At 35.4% G+C, this 22,149-nt stretch overlaps 1 protein-coding gene and 1 long non-coding RNA gene across 2 annotated transcripts in view; one reads left to right on the top strand and one right to left on the bottom strand.

Moving 5' to 3' along the window:
• LOC133517750 (uncharacterized) overlaps positions 1 to 22,149 on the bottom strand; it is a 133,193-nt gene that overhangs the window by 101,246 nt on the left and 9,798 nt on the right. The window lies entirely within an intron of this gene.
• Positions 19,610 to 21,692, top strand: LOC133518323 (uncharacterized). The gene is made up of 2 exons (XR_009799463.1): positions 19,610 to 20,818; positions 21,540 to 21,692. It is a non-coding gene; the product is annotated as an uncharacterized LOC133518323 (long non-coding RNA).

Below are 22,149 nucleotides of genomic sequence, written 5' to 3'. Positions count from 1 at the left end.
AATCCCGTTTATTTTAATTATGAAATACTTCCAAGTATGAATAGCCTTGTTGACATTTTGTGAGAGAATAGCCCACATTTCCTTTATCGCAATAAAAGCATTGTCGTGTGTCGTGTGGTATGAATATGCATGCTCTGCGCAAGTGCGTTTGATTTTTGGACGTGAGGAATTAAATACAGCGCTGAAAAGTGTGAATTGGTTCGAAGAAGATTTCCACTGTAATAAAACATAATGTTTGCATTCCGACTTATTTTGCACGTATTAATAAACTGTCTGTATTTCAAAGCTAGTTTGTGATTGGTAGAGGTTTTAATCTCATCAAGATCGAATTAATATCCCATAATTAAAATCATAAAATGCCTGTTAATCATGATGCAAATATAATTCTGATATCAGTGTTCGTTAGAATGTTCGCCTGAATAATTAAAACACGGCGCCAAGTTCGAGCATTCCTTATAGTCTTGATTAGCTTCATGATTATTAAAACAAGGCAGAAAACCATCGGTCAATAACAAAGGTAAAAGTTCCGTCCACAAGGTAATTTCCTAAGATTTTAATGGAATTGTAAAATTGTTGGAAGTTAATTTGTTTCTTATATCCGGTGATGAATAAAATCGACCAAAACTCCATAACCTCTCAGATTGACCTAGAGACCTTACTTACCACCTATTTTAAGATAATTAAGTCCATTATCCCGGATTAGCTCTCATCAATGTGCCCCCCACTCCATTTAGTTAAGTTATGTTAATGTATTTTTAGAATACGAGATAGCAGTACAAAAACTGCTAACAGTAGCATTTTATCCCTTTAGAGTGTTTCAAACTAATTTCATGCAAATTTTGAGTTGTTTCCTTACGCTCGATGGTAGGATGGACTTTTAAGTGTTGAATTACAATAATACATATTTGCGGCGTTTGGGGTTGAAACCTTGGGGCCGTGGGGGCCTGTTGGGGAGCCAAAAAGGAGATACCTTGCATCCCTGCTGAGTATGTCCACCAAGTATGAGTCCTTGAAACCGAGCCGGAAGTCCAGGACAGCCGCTCAGAATAGTAAAAAAAATTGCCACCTTGCAATACTCGAGCGCGTCAGATTAAGATATTTTCCTACTCCTCTACTGTTATCTGTCATTTATGCATTCATTAACACGAATATAAGAACATACATAAAAGGTTTCAAGAAAAGTCTATATTGTCTATTCCTCATAAAAGCTCTTGTGCTTTTATACGCTATAACGTTACTGCGATTAATGGCTACCAACCTAACAAAACCAAAACGAATACAGTTTTAAACTAAGTGCATTGCTGCCAACTTACAAAATATTCATTTGGTTGCATAGTAAAAATAATTACTTCATAAGTCAGAAACACGCATGTGACACCCGTAATATAGCAACACCCATAGACTACGAAGACCGCTTAGCGTTGGTTGTTAGTCTCCGTAGCCTACGGTGGCCAAAATTGAGAAAAAACTGTCCAAAATATTAATTTAGCAAGTAGCAAGTACCAGGGCCTCATGAGTTACGAGGTGTCGCTGACCGGCCGGCCGCGGCCCGGGGCGGGCCGGGCGCGTAACAAGGTATGCTCGCGCGTCTTGGCTATATACTTTTGCTGTAATTTGTTTACCTAAATTAAGATTTATTTTTGTTGACTCGTAGGAAAAATATTGTATGCAACGTTGTATAAGTAGGTCAAAAAATTCTCGTGGCGTATTCCTTTACAATGTTCGCCTACGCCTTCGGCTCCGGCTCACATTGTAACTCACGCCACTCGCCTTTTTTGACCCTTCTTATACAACTGTTGCATAAAATACTAGATGAATTGATACTTGTTAAATAGTGCCCATTTCAATAATCTGACAATTTTAGCGATCCGTAAACGAGTGGCAGGGTCACAAAGAAAAAAATCGCGATTTGACTTACTTGACGCATTTTATTTTAGTTTTATATTGGAGGGAATTTTGTAAGAATAACGAAATAAAAAAATATTGCCGATTTGCGCACCGAAGTATTAAAAATCGTTTATGAAGTTTACTGCGCTCAGCGCTTTTACCCTATATTTTTCGTTGTTGGAATATTTTTTCTTTCTTTCTCTCTCACGCCGTCCCCATATAGCCCTCCGTTGCCATTATTTTAATAATACACTTAAATAAAGTATTGTTAATAGTAGGGAAGCGAAATATGCTAAATTGGACGCACTCGAGCTTTAAAAAATGGATGTAAAAAACACATTCATTCAGAAATATTCAAACTGTGATATCTCTTAGCCCCGTTGGTTGACTTTGGTCTATGCACCGTCGGCTCCCCAGCTATGAGGAGCTGTTAAAGCGCCTTATATAGAAGCTTATAGTGACCAGAGAGTTGGCCAATATTTCGCTCAGTGGATCAGCATTGCTATCCAGTGGGGCAATGAAGCTGGCTGGCACCCTATCGAGCGACCAGGATTTAGGGCAATGTTTTGTTTATAAGTTTTGAATTTAAGTGTTTATATTATACTTTATTTAGGTACTTGTATTTCGTGGTATCAATAAAATACTTAGTTGAATGATAAATATTCAATAGAATTTATTTGAATTCGATTTTTAATGTTATACGGTTCGTATATTTTTCGCGTTGGTGTGGTAAAAACTGTTGTGTTTCATTCACTTGGTTTACTTGGTTTACTCTCTTTCCTTGAAACCCTCGCAACGCTAAGAGGCTGTCAATACCTAAAGCGCGCACACTGTCTATTTCTATCGGAGTAAATGAGATAGCACTGTCGCATGTTACTGGGCCTGGGCGAGGGAATAATAAGAAAAATATTTAAATAAAAAAAAGTGGATTATTAGTGTAATATTTTACTCAACCACGGTTTAGATATAAATGTTTTAAAATTGTGATTTTAATTGCAGACCCATAAGTCAAAACAATAAAGACATAAAACCGTTTAATTGTGATTTTAAGACCAATCTTTGCAATTATTTTCTATCGAGCCGATTTCGTTCAATCATGTATCGAGTACAACCACGGTCTTTGAAATATAATTAATATGAACATATATTTTTCTTACTTGACTAAAACAAATAGTCTTTCTTAAAAAACTGTTTAAGTAACATCAATTTCAAGGACATTGGGTGTTGACAGCCTCTTAAGATTCCTTAGATCCCAATTTTAAGAATTTTTTGCTTGCTCTTGTATCTAATATTAGTACGAGTATTTCAAAAACAAATTTGTTCCCAAGTAAAACAAACAAACGAACTACTAAATGTTAATTCAAGAAATTTATTCGATAGTTTAAAGTTTATTTTTTTTAAAGTTGAATGAAAATAGTTCATATAAGTTTCGAAGTTTAATAAAGGTGGCCTTCTAGATTTATGTTTAAAAGTGCGATCAAATCCTGATTTTCTCGAAAAGTTTATATTTGCTCTGAAAGTAAAAGAGTTTAAAAAGTATACAATTCTAGCAAATCTTATTTTGTAGTCGATTTTCGTTTAGCTACTAGCTCAGTCAATTTACTGTTTCATAAAGCATTTTATAACTTTTATCTTAAAGGCAAGCTAATACAATATTCAGACTACAGTTTATGTATTTTGATAGTACTTATAAAATTTGTACACTTAAAAGTTAAAAAAACATTACAATGAATAAGTAACACAACATAATACATATAAAACTTAAGATCTAAATCTAAAAATAAATAAAACTAATCTTAAAATTATTACCTTTATTTATATATAAATATTGATATTTATTGAAATACAATTTTACAGCATTACAGCTAAGGGGCTGCAATGCGCTGTGAAATTAAGTAGTAATAGAGCTATAGTCTGGCTAGCCAAATATTGTTGACAGATTTTTCCTTGTTGTACCTATCACCAATTGTCTATGATTAAAAAAAAAATCTAAAGGCTGGTGTCAATTTACGTCATTCATTCAAATTGTTAGCGGTTTATTTTAAATAATATTAATAATGACTACACCGAGTGGGGTCCGCAAATATTTAGAAGAAATTTGCGGAGTGAAGTGACTGGTCAGTAGTAATTTGATTTAACAATATAAAATATATAAAAAATATCTTGGCGAAACATGTCTATGTAAGTTTTGTATTTTACATAGTGGTAAAAATTATGTGAGCTGACTTTGAGTGCACGTCAACGTATATTTAACTGATTTCCTTGGGTACATCAAAAATATGTTCTAGTATCGAAACTATAATTTCTACTACACAAAGTGTGACCAGCCCAAGATTTTTTTAATTTCCCGCCAAAAATTTGTGTAATATTTCGGTAGCCAGACTCTATAAGCTAGGTAATAAAATTATACGATAAATATGAGAATAATTAATGAGCTTTTGATTCACAAAAACGTAAAAAACCTTTAAAAAGTTTATGATTTTTATCAGCAAACAAGTCGCAGTCAGATGAAAAAAAATGAGGAGTGTCCGGGAGCGGACGTTTGAAGAGTACTGGTGAAAGGTTCCATTCGCTAGGAGGCGACGGCTATGACCACGTAAGTAGCTGTCGGGAACAAAAAAGGTAGTTGTCTTCGCCATCAAGTCCAAGCAGTCAGACTCCCCTCTTAATATTCGAGATGCAGCAGACATTAAGTTGACATTACGCCTTATCTCTAGCCTAGCATACCCAGTAAAAATTTGGTTGGATATAAAAAGGGGACATAATACCCGTTTGCGTCAGCGGAGGAAACCTTTTTTTATCGTTTTAAAAGCAAGGTGTAGGATTTTTCATGAGGGCTCCAGATTAAAGAATCCGATTCAATCTTACTTCTAACTAATGCAATGTATAATAGATGAACAACTTTGGGGTCATTAATGTTTTTCGAATGACGGATGATGAAACCCATTTTTTTGTAAAAATCTGCAGCGAGAGTTGTTATAAGCTCGTTAAATGTATGTTTAGAGTAAAAAATTATGCCAAGATCTTTAACTGTCTTAATCCCTTTACATATGAAGTAGGTCGTTTTATTTGGCGTATTAAATAGCAGCGTTTCATGATATGCCTAGGAATGGTATGATTTGGCGGATTTTACAATTGGCCGACGACTAGTATACCAGTTTTAAGGTATTTATCGACGGGTTAGTGGGTCACTAGTTGCCTAAATAAATCAAATCATAGGTATTTTTTCATTTGTGTGTTGACAAGGGCGTCACGCCAGAAGTCCGCTGGCCACCGCCGCTCGAGCGACCATTCTTGTACACGATTTGGATGCCCTTTACTATGGCTTTCATCATACAGCTTTAAATTAGAAAATTGGAATATTCCGCATGTAGGATCTATATCTGACATCCGATTAAATGCTTCCGATAGTGTCGGACCTATATCCGATAAAAAGCATCCGACAAGACCCGAGTGAAACTACGTTTGAATATTTGTTAACACACCTTTGCGACCATTGAAATCTGCGTCGATACGTCGAAAATAAAGGTAACAAAATAAATTCACGATAGACCCGATAAAAAATAAACGTTTTGATAAATTATATTAAAATACAAAAAAAAAAACATTAAAATAAGCGTGGAATTGTTTTTTTAGGACAGGAACAATGACTCAATGGCATACAGTCAAAATTTTATAAATAAGTCTAAATAAATAAATAAATATTATAGGACATTTATACACAACTTGACTAAGTCCCACAGTAAGCTCAATAAGGCTTGTGTTGAGGGTACTTAGACAACGATATATATAATATATAAATATTTATAAATACTTAAATACATAGAAAACACCCATGACTCAGGAACAAATATCCATGCTCATCACACAAATAAATGCTCTTACCAGGATTTGAACCCGGGACCATCAGCTTCGTAGGCAGGGTCACTACCCACTAGGCCAAACCGGTCGTCAATCAAATACTGAAGATTTTTGTTTTCATTCCTTCAACTAGACAACTCTCAGTACTCTCACGGCAGTTGCAACGACAACCACACACTTAGCAACTTTGGAAGTGTTTCCATTTACCTAACAGAAATGTCTAATTATATTTAACTCAAGACAACAAAGACCTGAAAGAATACGTCTATAAACACCTAATTAACTTTCATTAGCAAATTCAAGGTCCCTCTAATGACGAATTCTCGTCAAAATTTTAGTCAATTGTTAACAGTATAAAGTAAATTTTAATCCCCAGTTATATTTCTTAAGACATACAACTAGAGATATTAAAGATAACATTGAATTTACGTACCTATTTATGTAGATTTCAAAGATTTCAAGTCTTAAATCTATAGCATAACTTCAACACAGTTTGAAGGATAGAACAATATTAATAGGTTAATTGGAATTTCAAATTTGTTCACTTGATCCTTTGCATTACGAATATTTGATTGGACTCCCAAATAAATCTTACATCCAATTCAATTAGTCAATTTGTGTAATAATGTCCTTTAATATTTATTTCTTTTAAGTATTACGAGTAAAGCAATTCATAAGCAATAGGTATTTTCAACTATAATTATAAATATATATAAAAAAGAATGATTTCAAATTAATAAATGAAATACTCGTACATATTTTGGTATTAGTCGTATTTATATGAATTTTGAATACTAAATATTGCTTAGATATGCTAGTCAGCCGGCTTAGCCAAGGTGACAATCGCTATCGCTACGACAACGAAACGCTTTGTGTCTCTCTATCACTCTTCCATATTAGTGCGATAGTGACAGTTGCGTTTCGATCGCAGCGGAAGCGATTTGCATGTTGGCTACGCGACCAGATTCTCTATAGATACAAGAGGAGCGAATACCCTAATAAAAAGACCCCTTAATTATTTTTATACAGAGTCTTAATGGGTTATATTATTATAAATCCTGATATCCTTTTTTGAGATCGTATAAAATTTCGAACGTCAAGAATCACAAAATTGATATATATTTCTGTCGCATAACCATAACAAAAAACCGGTCAACTCAAGTGAGAGTTCGTATTACTCGCGCACCGCGGGTTCCGCACAAACTTTGAATTATCTCGTGTAACTATAAAGGCGGAAGACTTTTGATCAGAAGTACGCCATCTATCGGCAAAGTGTCTAACTAATTTGCGCAATGTAATGCACATCTCTATCATGTTAACCGAGCCAATTTCAACGATTGTTCTTTTATTTGAAAAAAAGGTGTCTTTAAAATTGAAATTGAAATCTCTATGAAATTTTAAGTGTAATAATAAACACACGGAAAGTTGTTTAAATTGCAAATGAAATCGGAAATGTTTTTTGTTTATTTAAAAAAAAGTTACCTAGATAGAGGTCTGATTATATTTTGCCTGTAAAATTAATAGTAATGTTAATATTACGTTAAAAAATACATATTTTTTCTTCGGTAAACTGCGGAGATAAGGAGGGGGAATGTTTTTTTACATTTATCTTCATAAATATTTTTTTTCATTATGGAAAAAAACAAAAATATCTTTTAGAATGTACAATTTAAGCTCTTTCAAATAATATTGACCCCACTTGACCTAGCGACTAGATTTTGAAATTTTACCCCTCTGCATATTGGGCATTTTCCATACTTAATAAAAATAAATTCTTTAAATGTTTCTGGTGGGTTAGCGTTGTTTGTAACTATTCCAAATTTCAAATCGATAGCTTAAGTTAGGTCCTCGAGATAATTAGCGACGACAGACAGACAGACGGACGGACGGACAGTCGCACCATAAGAGTTCCTTTTGTACCTTTTTGGTATGGAACCCTAAAAACGCATGTAACCGATTTCCAAGACCGAAGTGATCCCCAAAGGGTCTTGACTGACGGTTGGCCAATGAAGTGATCATATAAAAGTATGTTAACGTTTATCTTTTAATACACTGAATACTAACATTAGCAGTAACCCTGCTGCAGTTTTGCGACATGAATCCCAATCTTATTGATAACTGCTAAACTGTGGAATGAACTGTCGCCTGCGGTATTTCCGAACCGATACGACCTTCAAACCTTCAAAAAAGAGCGTACTCCCGACTTAAAGCCCGGCAACGCACTTACAACCCCTCAGTTGTTCCGTGTGTCCATGGGCGGCGGTAATCGCTTACCATCAGGTGATCCGTCTGCTCCTTTGCATCCTATATAATAGAAAAACTGACCAACTAGCACCTTTTGTGTGCTGTGAACATCACTGTTGTTCCTATATATTTGGAACATAGACTGTAATTGGAATATAATTGAACTGTAGTTAGCAATTAGCACTAAAATTCCATAAACAGAACAAAATTGTTTTGTACAGGTATTTGCTAGTTGTAACTAGCTCGTATTCCCATGCAAATTTATGATGAAATAGATACGTCAATTAAGGATCATATGTTACTGTGTATTGTTAGACTATTGTTGTTGATGTCTGGCAATATAAGCACATTTGACATGTAATATAAATGCCCACAAATGTTATAATTAAAAAAAACAGTGTCTTCTTAACTACTAAATATATGCTTAATATACAAGTTATTTAAAATAAATGCTGCATGTTCTTAAAGCTACCCTTGAACTGCATTGCATTTTACTGAAGTACTTACGAGTAAATCACCACCCAACACTTACGTTGGCAAACAAACATTACAAACGATAATTCTTATCGCTTATTCCTATCTCTGAAGAATGATGTTTTGTTTTGCACTTGTATCGTAATTTACTACTCACTTGGTTTTCAAAACTAATAGCAATTTCAATAACACGTGGAATTTACTTTAAATTGTGAAAGTTGAAAAAAAAATATTAAAAGGTAAATATTCTAGGTATAAAATGTAGAATTAAAATAACACATTTATATCTTGGCATATTAGTAGTTAATTACCTACACAATTTATTCGTTTTCGGCTGTAAATGTATTTTCATGCGGCAATTTCTTAACTTTAATGCTTGTTTTAATGCATAATTTACGTCACTAATTTATGAACACCATTAAAACGAAACACGGCGATGCTGCTGCCGCTAGACGAATTGAATATTACATTTTAGTTATAAACTAAGTACTTAAAAATTATTTAAAGTAAAATAGCACTCAACATCACCCGATTACGTAAGCTCTTAAACCTAAGATTTATTAATTAGATTACTAAACAAAACAAAGCGTATTGTTTTATAATGGGCTATTTAGCTTTCGTTGTTTTATTTTGATAGGCACTAAGAAGACTATTAACTCCATTTTGGTAGAATACGGTCTGCTTTTGGTAAAAAAATCATCAAGTCTACATAATTGGCTTGGTGCGGCATTGAATCTCAGTATCACATCATCGGACTTTGTTAGTAGTTGGTGTTGCATATTACGCCCAATGTTACGGTCGATGACTACATGTATATAGGTACATTTTGGCAGAGTTAAGGTACCTTTGTAGCTGAGTATTTAATGAATCGATCGCGACAGGCCGTCACGCATGAACAGGCGACACCAAACCCACAAAAGCTGCGTAGTGTGGGTACATTATTCTCATATACATGTATCAGTGTCACGGCATCGACGAGTCCAGCCAACCGATAAATACGAGATTCGGTAAGTGGTGCCTAGCGGCGTTGATCAAGATATCAAATATCTTCATCGGTATCTTTTTTTGTTTACAAGTTCGTTTTAATATAGAGAACACCACGTAGATACCTACTGACTGTATCATCTATACTTACTAATTATTACTTCTAAGCTTTTTTTAATTTATTGTTCTATATTTATTTAATTGTGAATAGTCTCATTAAATAAATATTAAACTAACAGTAATATTCAGTGAAAGAAAAATTAACATAACAGTAGTCTGTATATACATATATATTTACTAATAATAAAAGAAAAATCTAAATCGAATAATTCAATAGGTTACTTACTTATATAATTCTGTTATTCTTTTTTTCTCGTTTGTATAAACCATGTTGTGATTTATAGTGTATTTATTTAGGTATTTAACAAAATTTAAGCACACCACAATAAGGTATTTTATTGTGAAATAATATTCTATTAATATATAAGTCAGTTAATTTATACTGGGTGTGGCCTATAACAGGAGCAAAAACTTAAACTGTCGGCTGTACTCCTCAAACTAACCAACATTTATTCAGCAACTTTTAAAAATTACTTTTATTTACATTTTTAGAACACTTTAAAGTTTATTCTAAGACGCAATGTACTGCGAATTTTGTTACAATCAAGTCAATTACACTGACGACAGCGTACATTGAAGGTAATATTTAATTTGTATGAAAAATAGGAAGTCTAAAAAATTCATAATTTTCAAAAATCGCTGAAAAAATGATGGCAAGTTTGAGGAGTACAGCCTACAGTTAAATTTATTGCTCGTGTTACAGGCCACACCCGGTATATTATTTACTCAACCTAACAATGTAGTTGCTAAATAGAATCGTGCTATTACGGTAATAGGAATATATCGGGATGACTTGATTAATTAATAGTAGGAAATTAAGTTTAGTAACTTTTGCTATTACTTTACCCTAGTAAAGAACCTTTAACGAGACGGAATGTCAGCCATTTGAGATGAAACAGATCCAGGCCGTTTGATAAGATAAATGGCTGTGACATACGGATAGACAGACGGACATGATGAGACTACTATAAAGGTTCCGTTTTAGCCTTTTTAGCTACGGAACCCTAAAATATGTAATGTACGTGGACATCCCTTGATTTTAAATTATATTTATACTTATATTAAATTATTATATTTGTGTTATTAACTGCCAGAAATTTGATTTTGTTCCTATACTTACCTACAAGCTATTAGTAACTTGAAATGTATGCATGTAACTATGTTTGTACGGGTCAAGTCTTGTAAGTTAAATTTGACCTACTTCTCGGTTTCTGATTAAGCTGAAAATTTCTCTCTTTCACAAGAGCACACCAGTACTCTCCAATCGTCCGCTCCCGGACACTTCTCAACAATTTCTTACTTTGTGCACCTGACTGCGACTTGTTTGCCGACAAACATCAAAAACTGTATAAAGATTTTTTACGTTTTTGTGAATGAACATAGCTTAATCAATTATTGTCATATTTATCATATAATTTTATTAATATAGCTTTATTATTACATATTTAATTTTACTGCGCATTGGCGCCTCTAGCTGTAATGCTGTAGAAATTATACCTGCATAAATATCAAATATTTATTGATTGTCACTGTGGCAAGGTACGAAATGGGTCAGAAATTAAATTATTTGACTGTAATATGAGCCCTCAGCGTATTGATATTTCGGACACTGAGCAATATTGTAGTACATACAGGGTGAGCATATAAGAGGTATACACTCTTTTTTAAAATTTTAACTATACCAAGTTCAAAAATATGAAATATTTTTTCATATATTTTGTTTTATTTATTTATTGTCATTTGGCAACTATCCTTACAGGTTAACCTTAATACAATAATGCCGTATTAACTATATCATTTATATTAACTTATAATAAATAGCAACATAAAACATTGAAACAAATTCTTACAAATTCGGACATATTGCATGAAAACAAGTCTGTGTGATCAGCTACTAAAACCAGGTGATTATTCAGGATTGGCAATTATGTACCTATGGACAGGGACTGAAAAGGTACCCTTAAAAACGGTTTTGACCGGTCTTTTTAAAGGGTACCCGACCGTTAAACTAGCATTTCGGTACCGATATAAACGATTTGGGTATCCAAATAAGCTTCCGTCCAAACGGTACCGTTAAATAAAAGTACCTTTAAAACCATTTTGAAACGATACCCGACCGTTGAAATAGCATTACGGAAGCGGTATCAATACTTTAGGTATCCAAACAAGCTTCCGCCCAAACGGTACCCTTAGACTTTAAAACAATTTTGAAAGGGTACCCGACCGTTAAAATAGCATTCCGCAAGCGATATCAATACTTTGGGTATCCAAACAAGCTTCCGTCCAAACGATACCCTTAAGTAAAAGTATCTTGCCACGCGATCGGATACCCCAATACAAACCGGTCACACAATTTGAATGATCGCCCGCCATCTTGGATTTGGGCATTTAAGCTCAGATTCAGATGAAAATCGATATCTGAGGATCCCCGAGGACCTTTATTATGATTCTGAGGTCAAATTTGTAGAAAACGCACGCCATTTTTGATTTGGGCATTTAAGCTCAGATTCAGATGAAAATCGATATCTGAGGATCCCAGAGGACCTTTATTATGATTCTGAGGTCAAATTTGTAGAAAACGCACGCCATTTTTGATTTCGGCATTTTAGCTCAGATTGAGATAAAAATCGATATCTGAGGATCTCAGAGGACCTTTATTATGATTCTGAGGTCAAATTTGTAGAAAACGCACGCCATTTTTGATTTGGGCATTTAAGCTAAGATTCAGATGAAAATCGATATCTGAGGATCCCAGAGGACCTTTATTATGATTCTGAGGTCAAATTTGTAGAAAACGCACGCCATTTTTGATTTCGGCATTTTAGCTCAGATTGAGATAAAAATCGATATATGAGGATCTCAAAGGACCTTTATTATGATTCTGAGGTCAAATTTGTAGAAAACGCACGCCATCTTTGATTTCGGCATTTAAGCTCAGATTGAGATAAAAATCGATATCAGGATCCCAGAGGACCTTTATTATGATTCTGAGGTCAAATTTGTAGAAAACGCACGCCATTTTTGATTTTGGCATTTAAGCTCAGATTCAGATGAAAATCGATATCTGAGGATTCCCAGAGGACCTTAATTATGATTCTGAGGTCAAATTTGTAGAAAACGCACGGCATTTTTTATTTCGGAATTTAAGCTCAGATTGAGATGAACATCGATATCTGAGGATCCCAGAGGACCTTTATTATGATTCTGAGGTCAAATTTGTAGAAAACGCACGCCATTTTTGATTTCGGCATTTTAGCTCAGATTGAGATAAAAATCGATATCTGAGGATCTCAGAGAACCTTTATTATGATTCTGAGGTCAAATTTGTAGAAAACGCACGCCATTTTTGATTTGGGCATTTAAGCTAAGATTCAGATGAAAATCGATATCTGAGGATCCCAGAGGACCTTTATTATGATTCTGAGGTCAAATTTGTAGAAAACGCACGCCGTTTTTGATTTCGGCATTTAAGCTCAGATTGAGATAAAAATCGATATCAGGATCCCAGAGGACCTTTATTATGATTCTGAGGTCAAATTTGTAGAAAACGCACGCCATTTTTGATTTTGGCATTTAAGCTCAGATTCAGATGAAAATCGATATCTGAGAATCCCAGAGGACCTTTATAATGATTCTGAGGTCAAATTTGTAGAAAACGCACGGCATTTTTTATTTCGGGATTTAAGCTCAGATTGAGATGAACATCGATATCTGAGGATCCCAGAGGACCTTTATTATGATTCCGAGGTCAAATTTTTAGAAAACGCACGCCATTTTAAATTTCGGCATTTAAGCTCAGATTGAGATAAAAATCGATATCTGAGGATCCCAGAGGACCTTTATTATGATTCTGAGGTCAAATTTGTAGAAAACGCACGCCATTTTTGATTTGGGCATTTAAGCTCAGATTCAGATGAAAATCGATATCTGAGGATCCCAGAGGACCTTTATTATGATTCTGAGGTCAAATTTGTAGAAAACGCACGCCATTTTTGATTTGGGCATTTAAGCTCAGATTCAGATGAAAATCGATATCTGAGGATCCCAGAAGACCTTTATTATGATTCTGAGGTCAAATTTGTAGAAAACGCACGCCATTTTTGATTTCGGCATTTAAGCTCAGATTCAGATGTAAATCGATATCTGAGGATCCCAGAGGACCTTTATTATGATTCTGAGGTCAAATTTTTAGAAAACGCACGCCATTTTAAATTTCGGCATTTAAGCTCAGATTGAGATGAAAATCGATATCTGAGGATCCTAGATAACCTTTATTATGATTCTGAGGTCAAATTTTTAGAAAACGCACGCCATTTTAAATTTCGGCATTTAAGCTCAGATTGAGATGAAAATCGATATCTGAGGATCCTAGAGGACCTTTATTATGATTCTGAGGTCAAATTTGTAGAAAACGCACGCCATTTTTGATTTTGGCATTTAAGCTCAGATTCAGATGAAAATCGATATCTGAGGATTCCCAGAGGACCTTAATTATGATTCTGAGGTCAAATTTGTAGAAAACGCACGGCATTTTTTATTTCGGAATTTAAGCTCAGATTGAGATGAACATCGATATCTGAGGATCCCAGAGGACCTTTATTATGATTCTGAGGTCAAATTTGTAGAAAACGCACGCCATTTTTGATTTCGGCATTTTAGCTCAGATTGAGATAAAAATCGATATCTGAGGATCTCAGAGAACCTTTATTATGATTCTGAGGTCAAATTTGTAGAAAACGCACGCCATTTTTGATTTGGGCATTTAAGCTAAGATTCAGATGAAAATCGATATCTGAGGATCCCAGAGGACCTTTATTATGATTCTGAGGTCAAATTTGTAGAAAACGCACGCCGTTTTTGATTTCGGCATTTAAGCTCAGATTGAGATAAAAATCGATATCAGGATCCCAGAGGACCTTTATTATGATTCTGAGGTCAAATTTGTAGAAAACGCACGCCATTTTTGATTTTGGCATTTAAGCTCAGATTCAGATGAAAATCGATATCTGAGAATCCCAGAGGACCTTTATAATGATTCTGAGGTCAAATTTGTAGAAAACGCACGGCATTTTTTATTTCGGGATTTAAGCTCAGATTGAGATGAACATCGATATCTGAGGATCCCAGAGGACCTTTATTATGATTCCGAGGTCAAATTTTTAGAAAACGCACGCCATTTTAAATTTCGGCATTTAAGCTCAGATTGAGATAAAAATCGATATCTGAGGATCCCAGAGGACCTTTATTATGATTCTGAGGTCAAATTTGTAGAAAACGCACGCCATTTTTGATTTGGGCATTTAAGCTCAGATTCAGATGAAAATCGATATCTGAGGATCCCAGAGGACCTTTATTATGATTCTGAGGTCAAATTTGTAGAAAACGCACGCCATTTTTGATTTGGGCATTTAAGCTCAGATTCAGATGAAAATCGATATCTGAGGATCCCAGAAGACCTTTATTATGATTCTGAGGTCAAATTTGTAGAAAACGCACGCCATTTTTGATTTCGGCATTTAAGCTCAGATTCAGATGTAAATCGATATCTGAGGATCCCAGAGGACCTTTATTATGATTCTGAGGTCAAATTTTTAGAAAACGCACGCCATTTTAAATTTCGGCATTTAAGCTCAGATTGAGATGAAAATCGATATCTGAGGATCCTAGATAACCTTTATTATGATTCTGAGGTCAAATTTTTAGAAAACGCACGCCATTTTAAATTTCGGCATTTAAGCTCAGATTGAGATGAAAATCGATATCTGAGGATCCTAGAGGACCTTTATTATGATTCTGAGGTCAAATTTGTAGAAAACGCACGCCATTTTTGATTTCGGCATTAAAGCTCAGATTGAGATGAAAATCGATATCTGAGGATCCCAGAGGACCTTTATTATGATTCTGAGGTCAAAGTTTTAGAAAACGCACGCCATTTTTTATTTCGGCATTTATGCTCAGATTCAGATGTAAATCGATATCTGTGGATCCCAGAGGACCTTTATTGTGAATCTGAGGTCAAATTTTTAGAAAACGCACGTCATTTTTGGTTTCGGCATTTAACCGTAATATCCTGACAGATGATTTTAAAACCAATTATTCTTGATTTTTCCACATAATTAGATTTTTCCTACAGGGTGCACTTTTTTTTTAAATCGATGTATTTTTTTATTGTAATACGGTTATACTTTGTTACTTTGACTACAAAAAATTAATTTGAGTTTGATCGAACCAGTAAAACAGTGAAAATATATATATCGATTTAATAAAAAAGTGCACCCCGTAGGAAAATTCTAATTATATGGAAAAATCAAGAATAATTGGTTTTAAAATCATCTGTCAGGATATTGGAGAAAACTCGCTTTTTCTGATACGCGCCATACAAAGATTTTGAAAAAAAAAATATAATTAATTATTTTTCCAACCAAATTAGCTAAGATTAATTTTTGGACATAATAAAACCCAACAAAAGCTATTCCAATAAAAAAAGGTCAAAATTAATACTTCGGTTTCTATTTCTATGAAGGCCGATTTTCAGCCCACCGTGCGGCCGCCATCTTAGGTTCCAAAATGGTCATCATTTTCGAAATCTGCACTCCCTAAAACCTATGAAACGATATCCATGGCGACTTTTATGACATAGTGCACCGCCGCCATCTTGGATTCCAAAATGGTCATCAGTTTCGAAATCTGCACTCCCTAAAACCTATAAAACGATATCCATGACTTTTATGACATAGTGCACGGCTGCCATCTTGGATTCCAAAATGGTCATCATTTTCGAAATCTGCACTCCCTAAAACCTATAAAACGATATCCATGATGACTTATATGACAGAATGCACGGCCGCCATCTTGGATTCCAAAATGGTCATCATTTTCGAAATCTGCACTCCCTAAAACCTATGAAACGATATCCATGATGACTTTTATGACAGAATGCACGGCCGCCATCTTGGATTCCAAAATGGTCATCATTTTCGAAATCTGCACTCCCTAAAACCTATAAAACGATATCCATGACGACTTTTTTGACAGAATGCACGGCTGCCATCTTGGATTCCAAAATGGTCATCATTTTCGAAATCTGCACACCCTAAAACCTATAAAACGATATCCATGACGACTTTTATGACAGAATGCACGGCCGCCATCTTGGATTCCAAAATGGTCATCCTTTTCGAAATCTGCACTCCCTAAAACCTATAAAACGATATCCATGACGACTTTTATGACAGAGTGCACGGCCGCCATCTTGGATTCCAAAATGGTCATCATTTTCGAAATCTGCACTCCCTAAAACCTATAAAACGATATCCATGACGACTTTTTTGACAGAGTGCACGGTCGCCATCTTGGATTCCAAAATGGTCATCATTTTCGAAATCTGCACTCCCTAAAACCTATAAAACGATATCCATGACGACTTTTTTGACAGAATGCACGGCCGCCATCTTGGATTCCAAAATGGTCATCATTTTCGAAATCTGCACTCCCTAAAACCTATAAAACGATATCCATGACGACTTTTTTGACAGAATGCACGGCTGCCATCTTGGATTCCAAAATGGTCATCATTTTCGAAATCTGCACCCCCTAAAACCTATGAAACGATATCCATGATGACTTTTATGACAGAATGCACGGCCGCCATCTTGGATTCCAAAATGGTCATCATTTTCGAAATCTGCACTCCCTAAAACCTATAAAACGATATCCATGACGACTTTTTTGACAGAATGCACGGCTGCCATCTTGGATTCCAAAATGGTCATCATTTTCGAAATCTGCACTCCCTAAAACCTATAAAACGATATCCATGACGACTTTTATGACAGAATGCACGGCCGCCATCTTGGATTCCAAAATGGTCATCCTTTTCGAAATCTGCACTCCCTAAAACCTATAAAACGATATCCATGACGACTTTTATGACAGAGTGCACGGCCGCCATCTTGGATTCCAAAATGGTCATCATTTTCGAAATCTGCACTCCCTAAAACCTATAAAACGATATCCATGACGACTTTTTTGACAGAGTGCACGGTCGCCATCTTGGATTCCAAAATGGTCATCATTTTCGAAATCTGCACTCCCTAAAACCTATAAAACGATATCCATGACGACTTTTTTGACAGAATGCACGGCCGCCATCTTGGATTCCAAAATGGTCATCATTTTCGAAATCTGCACTCCCTAAAACCTATAAAACGATATCCATGACGACTTTTTTGACAGAATGCACGGCTGCCATCTTGGATTCCAAAATGGTCATCATTTTCGAAATCTGCACCCCCTAAAACCTATGAAACGATATCCATGATGACTTTTATGACAGAATGCACGGCCGCCATCTTGGATTCCAAAATGGTCATCATTTTCGAAATCTGCACTCCCTAAAACCTATAAAACGATATCCATGACGACTTTTATGACAGAATGCACGGCCGCCATCTTGGATTCCAAAATGGTCATCATTTTCGAAATCTGCACTCCCTAAAACCTATAAAACGATATCCATGACGACTTTTATGACATAGTGTACCACCGCCATCTTGGATTCCAAAATGGTCATCATTTTCGAAATCTGCACTCCCTTAAACCTATAAAACGATATCCATGACGACTTTTTTGACAGAATGCACGGCCGCCATCTTGGATTCCAAAATGGTCATCATTTTCGAAATCTGCACTCCCTAAAACCTATAAAACGATATCCATGACGACTTTTATGACAGAATGCACGGCCGCCATCTTGGATTCCAAAATGGTCATCATTTTCGAAATCTGCACCCCCTAAAACCTATGAAACGATATCCATGATGACTTTTATGACAGAATGCACGGCCGCCATCTTGGATTCCAAAATGGTCATCATTTTCGAAATCTGCACCCCCTAAAACCTATGAAACGATATCCATGATGACTTTTATGACAGAATGCACGGCCGCCATCTTGGATTCCAAAATGGTCATCATTTTCGAAATGTGCACTCCCTAAAACCTATAAAACGATATCCATGATGACTTTTATGACAGAATGCACGGCCGCCATCTTGGATTCCAAAATGGTCATCATTTTCGAAATCTGCACTCCCTAAAACTTACAAAACGATATCCATGACGACTTTTATGACGAGTGCACGGCCGCCATCTTGGATTCCAAAGTAGAAGTCTACTTGAAATGGTACCGTACGGTACCCTTTCAACTGTAGCGGTACCGTTTGAAAAATGTACCTATTACATTTTATTTATTCGGGTACCGTTACAGTTGTATAGCTTTTCAATTGATACCCGTAGTTTAGGTATCGGTCTTGTGCGATTTTATTCGGGTACCGTTAGCTTTGGATACCTATTCAATTGATACCCTTTGTTTAGGTATCGGTCGTTTGCGATTTTATTCGGGTACCGTTACAGTTGTATAGCTTTTCAATTGATACCCTTAGTATAGGTATCGGTCTTGTGCGATTTTATTCGGGTACCGTTAGCTTTGGATACCTATTCAATTGATACCCTTATCTTAGGTATCGGTCTTTTGCGATTTTATTCGGGTACCCTTAGCTTTGGATACCTATTCAATTGATACCTTTATTTTAGGTTACCGGTCTTTTGCGGTTATTCAGTCCCTGCCTATGGAAGATAATTTCTGCCAAGTGTATACCTCTAGCAGCAAGTTACTTTTTTCTCAAATGTTTGTGTTGTTTATAACACGTTGTTTGCTCGATTAATTTCGAGAAACAGTGACAGTGACTGGCACCCAAATTCCCCAAATTTTGCAGCTCCTGGCTTATTACTGTGGGGCTATTTAAAATGACGTGTCCATGCCGACAAGCAGTTAAAATCGGCCATCCGACACATAACGCCGAAAATGTGCGTAAGTATGCTAAAATTTGCGATGATAAGGGCTCACATTTACCTGCTGTTAGTAGTCGACATTTGTTAGACATTAATCATTATGTTGCGCATGTATTTGCCAACCCTGAATATTTTTTTTTTTTGAACTTAATATAGTTAAATTTTAAAATCAAAATGTATCCTTCTTATTTGCCGACCCTGTACTAATAAATTCACGTTTCGATATTCAGCGCTTTGGATAATACGTTTTTATACAAAAAATTGCAATAACAGCGATTCTTCGTCTTCATTTGTTAGTGCGAGCTGATAAAAGTTCAGAGGGTAAATTTATTGTGGATAGTGATAGGATTACCAATGAGTTTCGTACATTTACATATGCGGGTTGGCTAAGTCAATAATTTCAGCGTACTTACTCACATACATTTTACATAAGTTATACAACTTGGTAGTTAGAATAATATTAGACTTTAATAAATAATGTTAGCATATTAAAATACCCTAAACTGCAATCAAACAACGATGCAATTACGTTGAAACGTAAACAAAATCTGATTATACCTAATAAAGATTTAATAGAACTGGTTAAATCCTTGATGCCTATCGTTTTTGGTTTGTATCGTGTTTCACTGGTCGTTTTACCCGGGGACCCGAAATATTTCAATTTAATTTGCTTCTGATCCACTTGAACGAATTATTCCGTCTGGCTTGTAATTGAAAGTCTTTCTCCACAGGGAGCATAATATTTTGCAGCTCACCGCATTTGGCCTTGAATAAATTACGTATCTTAAATTATGATAGCAGTCAAATTTTACATTCAAAATTCAAAGCGTGATGTAATTCTGTATTATTGGTAAGTACAGTCAGCTGCGGAGATAGTTGACCCCCTGCATAGACTGTTTGTATGCAGGGGGTCAACTATTTCTGCAACTAACTGTACTTCACGCTATGTGTTTTTAGATTTTTTTTGTAAAGTTTTGACTGGCTTTTATTGGCAGTCATTTGTCACAAGTGATTTAATCCCTATTCATTTGGTTGACACTGAGCATGTACCTAATGTACTCGTATAATGTTCGCGTGTACAATGTACTAGTAAATGTTGATATGATACTGGTTATATGATCTTTATTGTTACAATGAGGGGCTCCCTCAACCTATGACTGTGACTGTACTTAAAAGCCAATCACTGGATAGTTTGTCTTGTTATTTCTAAGTCACACCATAAATCTGCTGGCAGGTGACGCTTCAGGCATACTTAATGCTGACTGTACAATTAGGTTACTTCTTGTAAACTAGATGGTAAAAATTGATGGTTAATGTCAAAGCTTGTGTGATGGAACGGAACCCTTGGCCCCAAATCCGACCCGCACTCGGCCGGTTTTCTGGATATCATTGTCACGGTAAGGCCCCGTAGGTTCGTGCTCTTCTCTAAATCTCACTGAGCATAAGCGTATAATAATATATATCTAACGTGAATATTCTCACGGAAGGTAAGAAATTACACACTTAGGCCACACACGACCCACAGCACACGGCGCGTAACCGTAGGCGTCGCGTAAGTGTATCGTAAAAACGTTACGAGTACAAGTCGCGTAGAGTTCTGGGCGCCAAGCGTCGCGTAAGCGTAATCGTGTTATAAGTGAATTCCTTTTAGTTAAAATCATGGCGTCACTGGCGTCAGTTGTCTTCGTCGGATGTATCTACGATCTTACATAATCATATAATTTATTGCATTCATGTACAACATTCTCGTCATATGAAGATTTTTTATTATTTCATTAATGTCATAAGTTTTGTTTTTTACGCGTGTATTACGATACGCTTACGCGTCTCTTACGCTTACGCGCCGTGTGCTGAGGGCCTTAGGTAGTAATATTGATTAGCGTAACATGACTAACTATCGAGATAAGTACAGTCGCCTCCAATAATATGTTAGAATTCGAAGGCCGTAACCATATGTGGCACGCTCTTATGGCTTTACAAATAAGCCTTCGTTGTGTAACATATTATTGCAGGTGACTGTACCTACTTAAAATGTTAAATATAGGTATATACTCTGTTATATTTCTCACCAAGACTGCTTGAAAATTGAAATTAACAAATCCTGTTCAATCTTTTTAGGTGTTATACTACGTACTAAAAGTAAATATTTCAAAACTAATGTAAAATACTAATATATATGATTTATCTTATACTTTTATACGAGCTATATTTGCATAAATGTAATTTAAATATTGAACGAATTTTCCAAGTAAAGCTCATCTATTATACCTACCTATGTGTATTCATTAATAATTGATCTTTAAAGATTCGAAGTTAAGAGGGGCTTAAGGAACGTTGTTCTGCAATAAAGAAATGTATTTACCCGGTATAACAAACGTTATATATTTTCAATTTGTTGTATGTAAGTATGTCACGTAATATACGTACATACTTAAACCATGAAATTAATGTAGAAAACTTATGTAGACAGTATCATGTTCCTTTGCTTCAATTTTGCAGACATACCAATTTACTCTCACTCATTTCAACCCCCAAGCAGTGCCAGAATAATTAAAGATCGGGAATCAATACTGCTCTAGTGTGGTTACTGACTGAAATAGTTGCCATAAGGATAAATACAGGCCAACAACAAATTCTAGAAATTTATTATGGGTGCAGTAGGCTTCAATAGTCAACAGATGATGCAAACATCCATAAATCCGTCTTCTTCTGCCGAATAAGTGCGTCC

Source organism: Cydia pomonella, chromosome 5, assembly GCF_033807575.1.
Source record: "Cydia pomonella isolate Wapato2018A chromosome 5, ilCydPomo1, whole genome shotgun sequence".
NCBI classification, from domain to species: domain Eukaryota; kingdom Metazoa; phylum Arthropoda; class Insecta; order Lepidoptera; family Tortricidae; genus Cydia; species Cydia pomonella.
This window is presented reverse-complemented; position numbering and strand designations above follow the sequence as displayed.